The 17,791-nt window shown below is 41.1% G+C and overlaps 1 pseudogene; it reads left to right on the forward strand.

The window, feature by feature from the left end:
* Window positions 1-264: 264 nt before the first annotated feature.
* LOC121561135 lies at window positions 265-445 on the forward strand (annotated as a pseudogene).
* Window positions 446-17,791: the final 17,346 nt, after the last annotated feature.

Below are 17,791 nucleotides of genomic sequence, written 5' to 3' on the forward strand. Positions count from 1 at the left end.
TTCCCTTTGGTATATGTGTATGATTTTATTTCTATAAGTTTTTATTCCTTTGAAAGATCAGCTTTGGGAGATTGTTAGAGGCAATTGTTTACATGCTTCTCTTGAATGTAGGCATTTTAGCTGGTCAGGTTCCTCAGAACAGCACTTTTTTTTAGGAGTTTTGCTATTTTTATACGGTTAAGGTACTGTTTTTGTAAATCCATGTTATGTACAACGTTATGCACTGAATTTGTACTTGTATTTGAATGTGAAATGAAAATAAAAATTATTTTTAAAAAAAAAAAAAAAAAAAATCTGTTCTTATCAGTTTAATATCTGATACGTCCCCTATCTGGGGACCATATATTAAATTGATTTTGGAACAGGGAGATGGAATAGGGGCTTGCTCCGTCCACTCCACGCATCGACCTGGTATTGCAGTACCTCCAGGAACGGTGCACCCCCCTGTCATTGTAAAGATAAAGCAGGCGAAGACAACAGAATTGCTTTGTTATATTCCATTAGGATCACGATGTATTTTATATTTTCACGTTTGACCATCTTCATCTCAATGTCAATGATGGCTAGAAAGTGATGGTCAAGTCAGTCACTGTTATATTGACTATGATAGCTGATGTGAATGGTGCGTCTAATCAAATCAATGTTTATTCGTCACATGCACAGGATACAGGGTGTAAATGGTACAGTGATGAATCATTAAAGACAATGCTTTAAAAAAATCTTGGCATAGATTGGGAGTTGATCAATGTTGGGAATAACCACTTTTGACTGTTACAAAGTAACAAATTGGTAGGTTCGTAAATCACGTGGTCATCTGCCCTCCAATCGGAAATGACAGAAAGCATTTATAAATTAAATCCAGATTAACAGCTAAATCGGAATAATAATATATGAAATACGGGTGGGGGAATCAATTTAGAGATAATAATATTGACATAACATTTGATCTTATATCAAATATCTGTTTGTCTGCCTAAATGTTTCCTCCACATAATAAACTGTACAAACATGGCACTTTAGAGGGTTACTTTTACAATTAGCCTTACTGAGTCACTACAACAAACTTCCTATCATGGACATGAAATGCCATTAGGCCTAATGAAGATACCGTATATGTAAGTTACTTAGTTGGTGTCTTGTGAATCAACTGGTATGCGCATCAGGGTTTAATATTTCCCCGGTGTTTTACAAATGTTCCATCCCGAGAATAAATCACTCTTCTCCCGGGTAACCCGTTATTTTCCGCCAAAACCGGAAGTGTCATTCAAAAGCAATATAACGCTTTGATCAGCATGAAAATACAAACCTGATGCTACCTGAGCCTGATCAGACATATATTAAATACATTTTATAATACATTTTACAAATCCAAATCCCAGATGAAGAATAAGACACTATTTCAAAGCATAGTACATGTAATGTTAGCCAAGTACAATGTAATTACTAGTTGTTACACAGGATTTAGCTAGTTAAAATGAAGTGTATCTTTAGGAGTACTTGTAATTAATGTGTACAGTACATTACCCATCCTGACAACCTGCCCCTCAATTTAAAGCTTGTGGAAGTGACATCCAAGTGGGAGAATAAATACACTAGCACACCACAGAGTATCTGTATAAGAAAATCATTCAGAGCACACTGTGCTGCCAATCACAGTGTAAGGTGCGACATTTTGCTGGTGTGGAGAGCTCGTTAGAGGATAGAGAAAGCTTGCATTGAAGAGCTGGGAATCGTGTTATGACCTGCATTATCTGAATTAGGCCCACATAATTATACCTACGGAGGAGCGGCTTCTATGGAGGAACTTTGAATGTCTGAACTTCAGAGTTGGTTTAACGTTGGACCAGAGCAGATGTTAGCTAGCTAGCTAACAACCTTGTTTGTGCAGTGTAGCACTATAATTAAAAACAGGTCTTACCTTTTTGTCGTTAATAAATCCAATGTGAAACGTGGTGACTATAGTATCCTTAACTAGCATTGAAAAAGTTCATCCATTCTTCTCAAATTAAACATATCTCCCTAATTTCTGAATCATGCTTGTAACGTTGTCAGTAGGATACAGTAACCTATGCTTCAGAGGGGAGGAGCAGGTAGTTTCCACACGCACACCCACTGGCAAAGATTTCCATTCCAGCTGGCAGGCAGTAACTGGAATACGTTTCTAGAGTGAGCTTTGTTGCGATTTTTGTGGGACTGGAGAAAAATACCCGGAAAGTAAAATAAGGTTATTACCTGGATTACATGCTTTTAAAATAACTGCTGTTCCTGAAAAGTATAGAACACTTTAGTTTCCGGTTCTTTCCCTGAACCGGTTCCAATCCTAGAGAAATTATTTGGATGTAGGTCATGCTTAGGCTAATAAACTATAAAGGGAAATAAATTGCTACAGTTTACACTTTTTTAGTAATTTAATGAAATGTTGTAATCTGATCTCGGAATGCACGGACCGTTAGTAGTGGGGGAACAGGAAGTTCCGGGCAGGCGGGCACCATTCTTCACAATAAAGAAAGCGCCAGAACTGTGCAGTCAAGAAGATAACCTTTGTGTCCGTTTCTATTTATTACTAGAGGTATGTCATAGCACGTTTAAACTTTCTAATGTCGAAAGAACATGTCATACCATGCTAGGTAACACATCCGTTAAGGTATTATCACGTTTGGTAAAGGTTTGATGTGTTATTTTTGTGTCAAACCAAGTGAAGAACGTGATAAAAACTATTTTACAAGTCACATAGCTAGAGACTTTGGGTTTGTCTGAGTGAATGTACATAATTTTCTCATGGTAATTTCATAAATAATCAATTCATTTGAGATTTCTGTGTTCGTTTAGCATATTATTGCTTTTGTGTAAAATTCCTAAGCTGGTAAAATGGCGGCTACTCTCGGTCAGCGTCAACGGACTTCAGTGAGGACAGTGCGGGTGCATCAGATAGAGACAATTTCACGGTCGCACTACTGTTTTGAAGCTGAATGTAATGATTATCAGTTTTCTACATGTGTACTAATATTCAGACACATTCTGTTGTTTCTCTCTTTATCAATAAATGTTGCTATGGTGTGAACAGGAAATACAATTGGTTTTTGATTGAAGTAATACAGTGAAGACAAGGTTTAAGGAAATTAGCACATAGTGCTGTCTAAAACAAACTGTAACCTTGTGCTAAATGGATTTTGAGTCATTTATGCATTCATCTACTATAGGTTAGGTATTAGCTCAAAAGTATTGTGGAGCTCCTTCTCCTTAATGTAAACAGTACCGGCACCCAAAATGAGTATTAGCACCTATTTCAGTCCAATTCAAGCACTGAATTAGATAATTGAACAAGAAAAAAGTGAAAATATTTTTAGAGTATAAAGAAAGTGCCAGAACTGTCAAGACAATAACTTTTTGTATCTGTTTCTCTTTATTACTACTGGCCGATTCAGGTAAGTCTGAGGCCGGTAACATCAACAGTGAGGACAAAACCCAGCCTGCCTCTCTCCTTCCACACTGAGTCCAAACCTACAGTCACTGGGTCCTGATTGTGACAGTGGAGCCCAGTTTACTGCAGGATCCAGAGATGGCATCAGTGAAGCTGGAAGACTGCAGTCAAACACTGGAGCTGAATGTCAACATTAAAGATGAAGAAGAGGAGGAGAAGATTGGGAAATCTGTTTCTCATGGTAAGAGCAGGTTCTATCTAATTAAGTTTGTTGGACATAATTTGGAAAGGCACACACCTGTCTATATACAGTGCATTCGGAAAGTATTCAGACCCCTTGACTTTTTCGACATTTTGTTACGTTACAGCCTTGTTGTAGAATTGATTAAATAGTTTTTTTCCCTCATCAATCTACTCACAATACCCCTTAATGACAAAGCAAAACCACTATATGCCTTAAATGCTTATGGATTGAGAACCAGTTGAAGGGTTAAAACAGAGCAGAGACATTTCTTTAGTGCAAACTCTATGCTTTTGATAACTCCCTGCAGCTGGTCTGGGTATGTCAATGACATGTGATGGAGATACAACGCCTCGTGATGGCTGTGTGGAGATTGGAGTAACAATGGAACTAGTGTTATCATTTGTTTGTGCTTATGACCTGACACATAGCCACATGCACATAATCTCAAGGGTCCTGATTTCTCAAAGTGGGGCTTCTGTCTCTTATTAGTGGCGTGACTCTAAAGATGATATACATACGTATCGTTAAAGAACAATCACACTCTGTATTGACTATATTCACTATCCAGGCATCCTGAGGACAAAGTATCAATCATGTCATTCTGTTTTACCCTTATCATTTCATAACACATTATAAAACATATCAATTAATCCTTAAACAGAGTAACCCATTCTCAACCACATACATCTAAGCATTTATCATTTACCATCCTCCCTGGCCCTTGAGATGATGTGCATGTGGCCATGTGTCAGGTCATAAGGTCATAAGCACAAACAAATGATAACACTAGTTCCATTGTTACTCCAATCTCCACACAGCCATCACGAGGAGTTGTATCTCCATCACATGTCATTGACATACCCAGACCAGCTGCAGGGAGTTTATGAAAAACACATAAATGTCTCTGCTCTGTATTATCCCTTCAACTGGTTCTCAATCCATAAACATTTTAAGGCATATAGGTGTTTAATTCTACAACATATGTACTTGAAAATCGTCTATAGTATTCAGACCCCTTGACTTTTTCGACATTTTTTTATTTATTTTTTATTTATTATTATTTTTTCACCTTTCTTAAACCATGTAAACCAGTTGAGAACAATTTTGTTACGTTACAGCCTTATTGTAAAATGTATTAAATTGTTTTTTTCCCTCATCAATCTACACACAATACCCCATGATGACAAAGCAAAAAACAACAACAACTGAACAATCACATTTACATAAGTATTCAGACCCTTTACTCAGTACTTTGTTTAAGCACCGTTGGCAGTGATTGCAGCCAAAGTCTTAATGTGTATGACGCTACAAGCTTGGCACACCTGTATTTGGGGAGTTTCTCCCATTCCTCTCTGCAGATCCTCTCAAGCTCTGTCAGGTTGGATGGGGTGCGTCGCTGCACAGCTATTTTCAGGTCTCCAGAGATGTTCGATTGGGTTTAAGTCCCGGCTCTGGCTGGGCCACTCAAGGACATTCAGAGACTTGTCCCGAAGCCACTCCTGCGTTGTCTTGGCTGTGTGCTTAGGGTCGTTGTCCTGTTGGAAGGTGAACCTTCGCCCGGTCTTGAGGTCCTGAGCGTACTGGAGGAGGTTTTCATCAAGGATCTCTCTGTACTTTGCTCCAATCATCTTTCCCTCTATCCTGACTAGGCTCCCAGTCCCTGCCGCTGAACAACATCCCCGCAGCATGATGCTTCCACCACCATGCTTCACCATAAGGATGGTGCCAGGTTTCCTCCAGACGTGATGCTTGGCATTCAGGCCAAGAAGTTCAATCTTGGTTTCATCAGACCAGAGAATCTTGTTTCTCATGGTCCGAGTCCTTTAGGTGCCTTTTGGCAAACTCCAAGTGGGCTGTCATGTGCCTTTTGCTGAGGAGTGGCTTCCGTCTGGCCGCTCTACCATAAAGGCCTGATTGGTGGAGTGCTGAAGAGATGGTTTTCCTTCTGGAAGGTTCTCACATTTCCATAGAGGAACTCTGGAGCTCTGTCAGAGTGACCATCATGTCCTTGGTCACCTATATAGACAGTTGTGTGACTTTCCAAATCATCTCCAATCAATTGAATTCACCACAGTTGGACTCCAATTAAGTTTTAGAAACATCTCAAGGATGATCAATGGAAACAGGATCCACCTGAGCTCAATTTCGAGTCTCATAGCAAATGTTGTGAATACTTATGTAAACAAGGTATTTCTGCTGTTTTTATTTTTAATACATTTGCAAAAATGTCTAAGAACCTGTTTTCACTTTGTCATTATGAGGTATTGTGTGTAGATTGATGAGGATTTTTTTTATTTAATCAATTTCAGAATAAGGCTGTAACGTAACAAATTGTGGAAAAAGTCAAGGGTTCTGAGTACTTTCCTAATGCACTGTACATATCCAAAAGTGGACCTAGAAGTTTGTCCTTAAATATCTATTGGGAGCCCATCTGGACCTTCCGCTTTACCTCCCTTCATATTGAAAATAGCATCAGATATTTAAACACCATCCAATTCCTTTTCCAGATCCAATTTAGTGTCTTCTGAAGTAGAGGGAAAATCAAGACCTGACTAGTTCAGTTCTCAGGAGATTCAGAGTTGTAAAGTGTGTTGTAGTAGGAAGCAAATGTTTGGTTTATTTCTACAGGATCCATTGATAATTGTCCTTGTAAATTATGAATTGCATTAAAGGCTGAATTTTACTTCTTAATGCGCCAGGCCAGCAATTTACTAGGTTTTTAACCTTGATCATAGGACTGTTTCAGCCTAGTTAAGCTGTTTGCAGCCTTAGAGGTGGGAAGTTCTTCATACTGAGCTTTAAGACCAAATCATTCCTTGTTTAGTTCTACTGAGTTATCCAATAAAGCTTCCCACTCCAATTCTCTGATTTTGCTGTCCATCGCTCTCATTTTCTGATTTATTAGATTTGAAACTGGTCAAACGTATAATTTGCCCCCAAATATGTGCTTTGAAAGCCTCCCATCTGGTACTCGCTGATGTTTGGTCAGTGTTCAATGTCAAATAAACATCTATATGCACTCCAACGTAATGTAAGAAGTCTGGGTCCTGTAACCATCTGGGATGCAAACGCCATCTAGAGGATCCTTTTACTAGTTTTGTATCCCTATAGAATAATGACACAGGGGAATGGTCATTCAAAACAATAGTATCATATCCACTTCCTGCTACATTGGGAAGCAATAAGCAAGAAACTACATGAGAATATGATTTAAATGTTGACGAGTAGCATGAATTCTCCCTTTTACTCGGGTTCTGAGTCCTCCAAGGTTCACATAGATTTAAATCCTTAATGAAATGCTGTAATTTCTTTCTACTCTGCGAGTGAGAAGTGTCTAAACCAGAGGAGCTATCTAGATGAGGATCAAGAGTGCAATTAAAGTCCCCTGCCATTAGGACTTTACCAGGAATGGAGGCTATCAATGGAAAATACATTCTCAAAGAATTTGGGATTATCATCATTAGGACCATAAACATTATCCAGATTAATATGCTCATTCAAAAGAGTTCCCTGTATCAAAATGTATCTACCAGCTGTATCAGTTATTATAGTATCCACTTGAAACGGAACAGATTAGTGAATTAAAACCATAACACCATGAGAATGAGAGGAGAAACAGGATGCTACTACTGGCCCTTGCCATCTCCTGCATACTTTAAGTAGCTCATCCTTCAACAAGTGAGTTTCTTGTAGGAACACAATAGATGAATGAAGTTGTTTAAGCCTAGTAATAACCTGTTTTAAGCTTGGATAGTTTACAAACTCCACGGACATTCCACAAAGTAAATTTAAGTTTAGCATTTGAAGTCATTTAACCAAAGATGTAAACATGGAATAAGCTATAGCATAAAGGCATATCTAAAATCTGTTTAGTAACCACAAGGACCGCAGGAATATTTTGTAGTGAGGAAAATATGTAAAGATCTGTTGGAAGAAACAAACATAAATCTATCCTAACAACACAGGGTCTTTTGCTAGTAGCCTATATAGTAGCCTAAATATCACAACAAAAGGCCTCTCTAGCAAGATGATATGTGAAATATCACGTAGTATTTGTTTGAAAAGTAGCAAAGAATAGCTCCACCTAAAACAGTAACGCTAGTTAGTGAAGCCTGAGACTAACGTTAACGTTACAGTATGGACCGTCCAAAATAGTGGTAGATGATCCACAAGACAGGGTCTGTTGCTAGTAGCTACCAAGAAACAATATGGCCCATACGTATAGAGTTAACGTAGTATACCATGATACGTTTATAAACCAGAAAAAGTATCAAAGATCAGAAATGAACAGCCTACGTGAGAAAAAAGAGAGATAATTGAATATGTGCTACGTTACCCAAAGGCCCTTTGCACGTGATGTTAGGCTTGCACCTGAGTGTCAAACATTTTAGTCCAAGGATATGATCGAAAGGCCTCCATCATTCTTAAATGGAAAAAGTGTGGAACCACCAATAATTTTTCTAGAGCTGGCAGCCCAGACAAACTAAGCAATCGGGGGAAAAGGGCCTTGGTCAGGAGGTCACCAAGAAGCCAGTGGTCACTCTGACAGAGCTCCAGAGTTCTGTGGCGATAGGAGAATCTTCCAGAAGGACAACCATCTCTGCAGATCTCCACCAATCAGGCCTTTATGGTAGAGTGGCTAGACGGAAGCCACTCCTCATGAAAAGGCACATGACTGCCCGCTGGGAGTTTGCCAAAAGACACCTAAAGGACTCTCAGACCATGAGAAACAAGATTCTCTGGTGTGATGAAGCCAAGATTGAACTCTTTGGCCTGAATGCCAAGCGTCACGTCTGGAGGAATCCAGGCACCATCCCAACGGTGAAGCATGGTGGTGGCAGCATCATGCTGTGGGGATGTTTTTCAGTGGCAGGGACGGGGAGACTAGTCAGGATCGAGGGAAAGATGAACGGAGCAAAGTACAGAGAGAACTGAAAATAGCTGTGTGGCGAACACTCCCCATCTAACCTGACAAGCTTGAGAGGATCTGCAGAGAAAGTCCCAAAATACAGGTATGCCAAGCTTGTAGCGTCATACCCAAGAAGACTCGAGGCTGTAATCACTGCCAAAGGAGCTTCAACAAAGTACTGAGTAAAGTCTGAGTACAGTTTTTTATTATGATTATTTTTGCAAAAATGGTGTCATAGAACGTAGCGGTCAAACAGGGAAATGGTTCCAATCATTTTTCCTTTTTATTCATTTTAGAAACACTTAAAATAATGGCTGTGTTTCCTGTAGGCTTACTCCTGGCGTGACTTTTAGCAACATATTCGGCTCTATTTCCTCTCAGATTATAAAACTCTAATTATCATCAAATTAGACATCATGCAAAACAACAACACTGCAAGCTCCTGTACGTCATCTCTAGCTGAAACCTTTGATAACAGGTATTGTGTCAATTGAAAACTACTAACTGTGGTGGCAGGTGCAGTGATGAGCCGAGAAGGAGCTGAGTGTAGAGGGAAGGAGGTGGTGAGTTATCCTAGTGTATAAAGAGGGATACGTCCTCCAGTAGCTCAGAGATGGAACCTGGTGAGAGTGAGGATGAATTACCTGCGGTGAGGAACTCCGAGTTCGGGCCTCGTTTCTAGGATGATAAGGATGATTCTGGCCCCGTGGGAGTGAGATTTGTAGAGAGAATGGATACATATGTGGTGTCAGGTTAGGTGGAGAAGAGGTTGGGGACTGTTGAGTTGGTGAAGGTAACTCTGAGTGGACTCGTGATTATTTATTGTTTCTCCTCTGTCCAGAGGGAGCGGACGCTGCGGATTACGTGATTAGAGACAGGAATTGTGACTTGAATTGCTCTCCGGAACAGGGTGGCATTGAAAGGAGTGATAATGGGGTTAGGTTTAAGTGTTGAGGATGTGTGTTGAAATGGAAGATTCCATGTGTCTGTGACACCCTCCGTTTAGTGAGACGTAGATCCGGTGTAGAGCGTGGGGTAACAGAGAATACATTATCTGTCATGCTGGATTTTGATGCATAGTCTCTGCAAGATAAGATCAAGGTAGGAAGTGTCAGTTATCCCGTGAGCGATTTTGTTCCGTAAATATTACAGTGTTTTAGGTGTGAAGTTTATGGGCCTGTTGCAGCAGTGTGTAGGCGTGAGATGCCTAGATGTGACAAGTGTGCAGGAGGTCATGAGATGAAGAAATGTGTGGTATCGGTGGAGAAAGTTCTGTGTGTTAGTTGTGGGGGTGCTAACGGGCTGGAGATCTGAGGTGTCAGGTGAGAGAAAGGCAGATTGTGGTCCTCTATAGCTCAACTGTAGCTCAATTGGTAGAGCATGGCACTTGTAACGGGTAGTGGGTTCGATCCCCGGGACCACCCATATGTAAAAATGTATGCGCACATGACTGTAAATTGCTTTGAATAAAAGCGTCTGCTAAATGGCATATTATTATTATTATTATTAGATTGAGGTTGCCAGGGTTACAGTAGTACAGAAAGTGTTGTAGCAGAAGCAGTGAAGGGAGTGGTAGAGGAAGATGGGTACAGGGTGAGGGATCTTGAGAGGATTCCTGTGAGTAGGCAGAGACCAAGAGAGAGCGATGGGAAGAATATGTGCTTCAGTAAGGTGGGCTTTTTAGCATTTAAAGCAATGGTTTTCAATTGTACTGGAGAAATTGATCAAAAAGTCCCAGAAAATAGAGGCTGTGGTGGCAGCGGCAGAGAAGTACTTGGGATTGCGAGGATTTACTGCAGAACAGCTGCAGGGGGTGTTGACTGGTAGTGGTCTGGCGTAGGACTAGATAGGGTTAAATAGTGGAATGGGGTGGTGGATTTTTGTAGTGGAAAATCGCCACGAAGGGACTCAAAGTCAAACTTAAATGAATCATTATTTTTTTAACTTGCTGGAGAGGTTCCAACAAACTTAAAAGCACCATAGTACATGTCGGGCGGGAGCTCTGCCGGGGCAGTCCCGTTAGTTGTCCTATATACTGCTTACACAGACAAGTTATATTTGCATGATTTTAGCTTTATTAATAATTAATTAATCGTTAACATTGGTTCCTGCGGACGACCAATACCTCACAAGGCTTCTTCTCTCCAAGCTGAGACCTTGAAACTGAGATATCCCTTTTGGATCCCAGAACAATGTTCTGGGCGCACTGCCAATTGGTCTGAGGAGGTCAGTCATTTGCACGAACCAAGAACATTTACCCTCACATTTTTTAGAGCAGGCTAATACTGCAATTTTGTATTAATTACTGTATCAATGAATTTAATGTATATAGGCTGTGAATGGCCTCACACACCAGTACAGTAGGTGGCGGTGTATGCACCTAAAAGTTGAATGCGCTCCGCCAACCAAATCCCGAAGAAGAAGGATGCAAATGCACGTCGCTTGACCCGTATGGAGAATGTGAAAAAGGAGCAAAGTTCATCTTTATTATTTATGTTTGATGAAGAGTATCTACCACCCTATGTAAAGCTGGGATATATAATATACCCCATAAGAGAGTTTGTGTAAAACCTGATGCAATGCAAGAAATGTAAAAAGTTTGGCCACATGTCAAGTGTTTGCAGACGGAAGGAATATGTTATTGAAGAGCATGTGAATGTAAAATGTTGTAACTGTGGTGGGGGTCATATTCCTGAATTCCCAGAGTGCCCTGTTAGGGTGAAAGAGGTTGAGGTGTCAAGGATCAGGGCTGTACAGCAAATCTCCTATGTGGAGGCGGTGAAGAGAGTTATAGGGGCAAGAGGCCACAGTTCTGAAGAAGATATGGCGGTAGATGCACTGCAACCAGTTGCAAATGTTGTACGTCAATCAAGTGATCTGGATACACTTATTTTGAAGGTGGATTTTTTTTAGTATTTACAGCCACAGTTATTAATTGTACTGCACAAGAAGTCCAAGAAGCTGGACATCATTATATCTGCAGCTGAGAAGTTTTTGGGCCTCCAAGACTTCACGGCAGAAGCCCTGCAAGGACTACTGTTGCCAGAAAATGTTCCTCTACAGACAACTAACACAATTGCATTTTATCGATGGCAGTTTGAATGCACAGAGATGCCATGACAAGATCCTGAGGCCCATTGTCCTGCCATTCATCCACCTCCATCACCTCGTGTTTCAGCATGATAATGCACAGCCCCATTTTGCAAGGATCTGCACACAATTGAACATGCTGAAAATGTCCCAATTCTTCCATGGCCTGTATACTCATGAGACATGTCACCCTTTGAGCATGTTTGGGATGGTTTGGATCGACGTCTACCACAGCTTCTTCCAGTTCCCACCAATATCCAGGAATTTCGCACAGCCATTGAAGAGGAGTGGGACAACATTCCATAATCAACAGCCTGATTTAACTTTATGCAAAGGAGAAGTGTCCCGGAGGAGGCAGCGGCAGCTACCCACTTCTCCAGTGCTTCATTTGTAAATTGGGCGGTGCCGGAACCAAAAGTGAGTCCGAGAGGGGGGGTTTGGGTGACCTGGGGGCTCTGAGGTACCAGAACGGATAAAAACAAACAACCTTTATAACAAAGCATTGCATGCATTATCATGGCTTTCGCGTACGGGCATAGAGCAGTGGTGTGGAGCCGCTTGCAGAAGTTACACACATGGAGTACATTTTTTGTAGCCTAGAGTCCGGGAAAAATGTGTTCTTTTTATAAATGGATTTCATGCAATTCTACATCATTTTAGATGCCCTCACAAATGTCCAAAATGACAGGCTACTTTGACACTGAGATCAATAAAAACTACCTTGTCTTGAATCCATCAATTGCCGAGGCCCCTAAGTTTGCAGAGAAACACATTGTACAATATGAGGAGGAAGATATAGTCCTAAAAAAGCTTTCCAGTTTCACTGGCTCACCCAATGATGTGCAGCTCACTCACCGGCCAGAAGCTGATCTCTCTCTCTTGCTTTACTTTTTTAAACAATGCTGTTCGCTCAATAGGCCTATTTGGAAGTTGATAACTTGGTAACATACAGACATTAGTATTTTATTTTCAGCCGGATCCATTTGCTTTACAACCTGTGTTTTCCAGCGATTGTATTAGAAAAATTTGCTAAAGGCCTGTTTTGGCTGCATGCTGTTAACTGACAGATTTGCCACACGTTAGGCATGCCTTGTGATTTGGCTACACACAATCCACAGCTAGGCTATTTTTTAAAATTAGCTATGGATCCTCTGTGGCGAAATTCTTGTCTTACTCCTGGTGTAGTATTGGGAATGATTTAATTTATTTCTGAACAGACAGCTATTATTCTATTAGGAGATAAATGATGAAGTGCAATGCTGGAGAGAAGAGAGTTGCTGGCTTATGTCTATAACAGCACAGAGAGGGAGAGAGATCATAGAAAGTGAATGTCATTGTATTTCTGTGAGAGATACAGGCGTGCTTCTCTCTCTCACCACAGCAATGGCCAAACCTTGGTCTAGGCTACAATGTTGCGCAAACCATAAACCTGGGACGACCCAACATTAACCAATTCAATTAACCTTTTTGTCAGTTTCTATTTATTACTGTAGGTATGTGTTATGACGACTTTCTCTGGCATCAAGTAATTCAGTATGCAAGAGAATAGTTAAACACTTAGATGGAGAGTTGGTTCAAAGTATTTCATATTACAGTACCAGATTCACATGACAAGCGGTACAGGCGTAGCCTATTGTCATCTGAATGACTTACATAGAAAACCTCTTAGTTTATATAATGCTTTTCAGAGCTAATTCCATCCAACAGTTGCCAACCATTATTATTGAGTGTCATTCCTCGCCACATATAGGATCACCCTATATGGCATCGTGTGGCACCCTAGTCAGGATATTCCATCACATACTCCTTCTAAGATTAGACCCAGTGGCCCCCCAGCTATCTTGGCCCGCATACCTTCTGGCACCCACCAGTGACAGAAATAAATACATGGAATATATGTCATCCTCCAAGTCCTTACGCAGCTCTCAATATTCCAAACATTAACAGCTTCTTTCTTCCTATAGGCAGAAACCTATCGACTGTTGTACTCACGCTGCTAAAATCCTCGACCATTGCTATTCAAACTTCCAGGATGGTTATAAGGCCCTCCCCCGCCCTCCTTTTGTCAAATCTGACCACGACTCCATTTTGCTCCTCCCTTCCTATAGGTAGAAACTCAAACAGGAAGTACCCGTGCTAAGGACTATTCAATGCTGGTCTGACCAATCGGAATCCACGCTTCAAGATTGTTTTGATCATGCGGACTGGGATATGCTCCGGGTAGCTTCCGAAAATAATTTAGATGTATACACTGTAACGGTGACTGCGTTTATCAGGAAGTGTATAGGTAATGTTGTGCCCACTGTGACTATTAAAACCTACGCTAACCTGAAACTGTGGATAGATGGCAGCATTCACGCAAATCTGAAAGCGCGAACCACCGCATTCAACCATGGCAAGGTGACTGGGAATATGGCAGAATACAAACAGTGTAGCTACTCACTCCGCAAGGCAATTAAACTGGCAAAACATCAGTATAGAGACAAAGTGGAGTCGCAATTCAACGGCTCAGACACGAGAAGTATGTGGCAGGGTCTACAGACAATCACGGACTACAAAAGGAAAACTAGCCACGTCGCCGACACCGACGTCTCGCTTCCAGACAAGCTAAACACCTTCTTCGCCCGCTTTGAGGATAACACAGTGCCACTGACGAGGCCCACTACCAAGGACTGTGGCCTTTCCTTCTCCATGGCCGACGTGATTAAGCATGTTAACCCCCACAAGGCTGCCGGCCCAGACGGCATCCCTAGCCGCGTCCTCAGAGCATGCGCAGACCAGCTGGCTGGTTAGTTTATGGACATATTCAAACTCTCCCTTTCCCAGTCTGCTGTTACCACATGCTTCAAGATGGCCACCATTGTTCCTGTACCCAAGAAAGCAAAGGTAACTGAACAAAATGACTATCGCCCTGTAGCACTCACCTCTGTCATCATGAAGTGCTTTGAGAGACTAGTCAAGGATCATATCACCTCTACCTCTCACCCTAGACCCACTTCAATTTGCTTACTGCCCCAATAGATCCAGAGATGATGCAATCGCCATCACACTGCACACTGCCCTATCCCATCTAGACAAGAGGAATACTTATGTAAGAATGCTGTTCATTGACTATAGCTCAGCATTCAACACCATAGTACCCTCCAAGCTCATCATTAAGCTTGAGACCCTGGGTCTGTAACCCTCCCTGTGCAACTGGTTCCTGGACTTCCTGATGGGCCGCCCCCAGGTGGTGAAGGTAGGAAACAACATCTCCACTTCGCTGATCCTCAACACTGGGGCCCGACAAGGGTGCATGCTCAGCCGCCTCCTGTACTCCCTGTTCACTCATGACTGCGTGGCCAAGCACGCCTCCAACTCAATCATCAAGTTTGCAGACGACACAACAGTAGTAGGCTTGATTACCAACAATAACGAGACCGCCTACAGGGAGGAGGTGAGGGCTCTGGGAGTGTGGTGCCAGGAAAATAACCTCTCACTCAACATCAACAAAACAAAGGAGATGATCGTGGACTTCAGGAAACAGCAGTGTGCACCCCCCTATCCAAATCGACGGGACCGCAGTGGAGAAGGTGGAAAGCTGTCAAGTTCCTTGGCGTACATATCACCAACAAACTGAAATGGTCCACCCACGCAGACAGTGTGGCGAAGAAGGCGCAACAGAGCCTCTTCAACCTCAGGAGGCTGAAGAAATTCGCCCTAGCACCTAAAACCCTCACAAACTTTTACAGATGCACAATTGAGAGCATCCTGTCGGGCTGTATCTCCGCCTGGTATGGCAACTGCACCGCCCACAACCGCAGGGCTCTCCAGAGGGTGGTGCAGTCTGCCGAACGCATTACCGGGGGCAAACTACCCACCCTCCAAGACACCTACAGCACCCGATGTCACAGGAAGGCCAAAAAGATCATCAAGGACATTAACCACCCGAGCCACTGCCTGTTCACCCCTCTATCATCCAGAAGGCGAGGTTAGTACAGGTGCATCAAAGCTGGGACTGAGAGAATGAAAAACAGCTTCTATCTCAAGGCCATCAGACTGCATTAGAGGCTGCTGCTGCCTATTGAAGTCATTGGCCACTTTAATAAATGGAACACTAGTCACTTTAATAATGTTTACATATCTTGCACTACTCATCTCATATGTATATACTGCATTCTATTGTATAATATTCTACTGTATCTTAGTCCATGCCGCTTTGTCATTGCTTGTCAATATATGTATATATTCTTAAATCCCATTCCTTACTAGTTTTGTGTGTATTGGGTATATGTTGTGAAATTGTTAGATATTACTTGTTAGATATTACTGCACTGTCAGCTAGAAGCACAAGCATTTCGCTACACCCACTATAACATCTGCTAAACGCGTGTATGTGACAAATACAATTTGATTTGACTTCATAGAAGACAAAATATCAGTATGTAATAGCACGTTTTAAGCTTTCTAATATCGAAAGAACATGTCATACCATGCTAGGTAACAAATCCGTTAAGGTATTATCACGTCTGGTAAAGGTTTGATGTGTTATTTTTATGTCAAACTGAGTAAACCTGGTAACTATTTTACAAGTCACATAGCTAGATACTTTGGGTTTGTCTGAATGGATGTACATGATTTCATAATGAATCCATTTCTTTTAGATTTCCGAGTTTGTTTTTTGCATTTTTGGTTTTGTGTAAAATTAACAAGCTGGTAAAATAGCGCAGCCCACTCGGTCAGCGTCAACGGACTTCAGTGCAGCAGAGAGAGACAATTTCACGGTTGCACTACTGTTTTGAAGCTGAATGTAATGATTATACGTTTTCTACATGTGTACTAATATTCAGACACATTCAGTTATTTCTGTATTTATCGATAAATGTTAATATGGTGTGAACGGAAAATACAATTGGTTTTTGAATGAAGTAATACATTGAAGACAAGGTTATTCAGGAAAATAGTACAGTGCTTCCTAAAACAAACAGTGACCTTGTACTAAATGGCTTTTGTCATTTATGCATTTACAGTACCAGTCAAAAGTTTGGACACACCTACTCATTCAAGGGTTTTTCTTAATTTTTACTATTTTCTACATTGTAGAATAAGAGTGAAGACATTTAAACTATGAAATAACACATATGGAATCATGTAGTAACCAAAAAAGTGTTAAACAAATCAAATATATTTTAGATTCTTCAAAGTAGCCACCCTTTGCCTTGATGACAGCTTTGTAGAATGTTTGTAATCTACAATGTAGAAAATAGTAAAAATACAGAAAACCCCTGGAATGAGTAGTTGTTCTAAAACTTTTGACTGGTACTGTATGTGAATTTGGGAAAATCTGCTATATGTTATGTACCGGCACATATTCCAGTCCAAGTCAAACACTGAATTAGATATTTTAACAAGAAGAAATATAATATATTTTTAGAGAATAAAGAAAGTGCCAGAACTGTGAAGACAATATATTTTTGTGTCTGTTTCTCATTGTTACTACAGGACGACTAGAATTAAATCTGAGGCCGGTAACATCAATAGTGAGTACAAACCCAGCCTGCCTCTCTCCTTCCACACTGAGTCCAAACCAACAGTCACTGGGTCCTGATTGTGACCGTGGAGCTCAGTTTGCACTGCAAGATCCAGAGATGGCATCAGTGAAGCTGGAAGACTGCAGTCAAACACTGGAGCTGAATGTCAACATTAAAGATGAAGAAGAGGAGGAGAAGATTGGGAAATATGTTTCTCATGGTAAGAGCAGGTTCTATCTAATTAAGTTTGTTGTTTGTTCCAACTTCCCACTGTGCATGAAAAGTTGCAGTAGAACTGTTTCATGATGAACTGCTTCAATGAGAAGGTAGATATTATTTCATGCTACTGATACTTACAAGGTTTGACACCAGTATTGCCAGCATGTGTTTTATTCACTGGGCTATCTGAAGTGCTCAGAGTGTAGACTAAAGAAGTGAAGTAGACAAACTGCCAGTGTTTTAAAGTTCTATTAAATGAGTCTGTTTAGTTACTAACCCTTGTGATAGTGAGTGGAGGATGATATGGCTTCTACATCTGCATTGCTTGCTCTTTGGGGTTTTAGGGTGGGTTTCTTTGTGACAACTTCTGATGTATAAAGGGCTTCATAAAATACATT

The sequence above is a fragment of the Coregonus clupeaformis genome, unplaced genomic scaffold, assembly GCF_020615455.1.
Source record: "Coregonus clupeaformis isolate EN_2021a unplaced genomic scaffold, ASM2061545v1 scaf3770, whole genome shotgun sequence".
Lineage (NCBI taxonomy): Eukaryota > Metazoa > Chordata > Actinopteri > Salmoniformes > Salmonidae > Coregonus > Coregonus clupeaformis.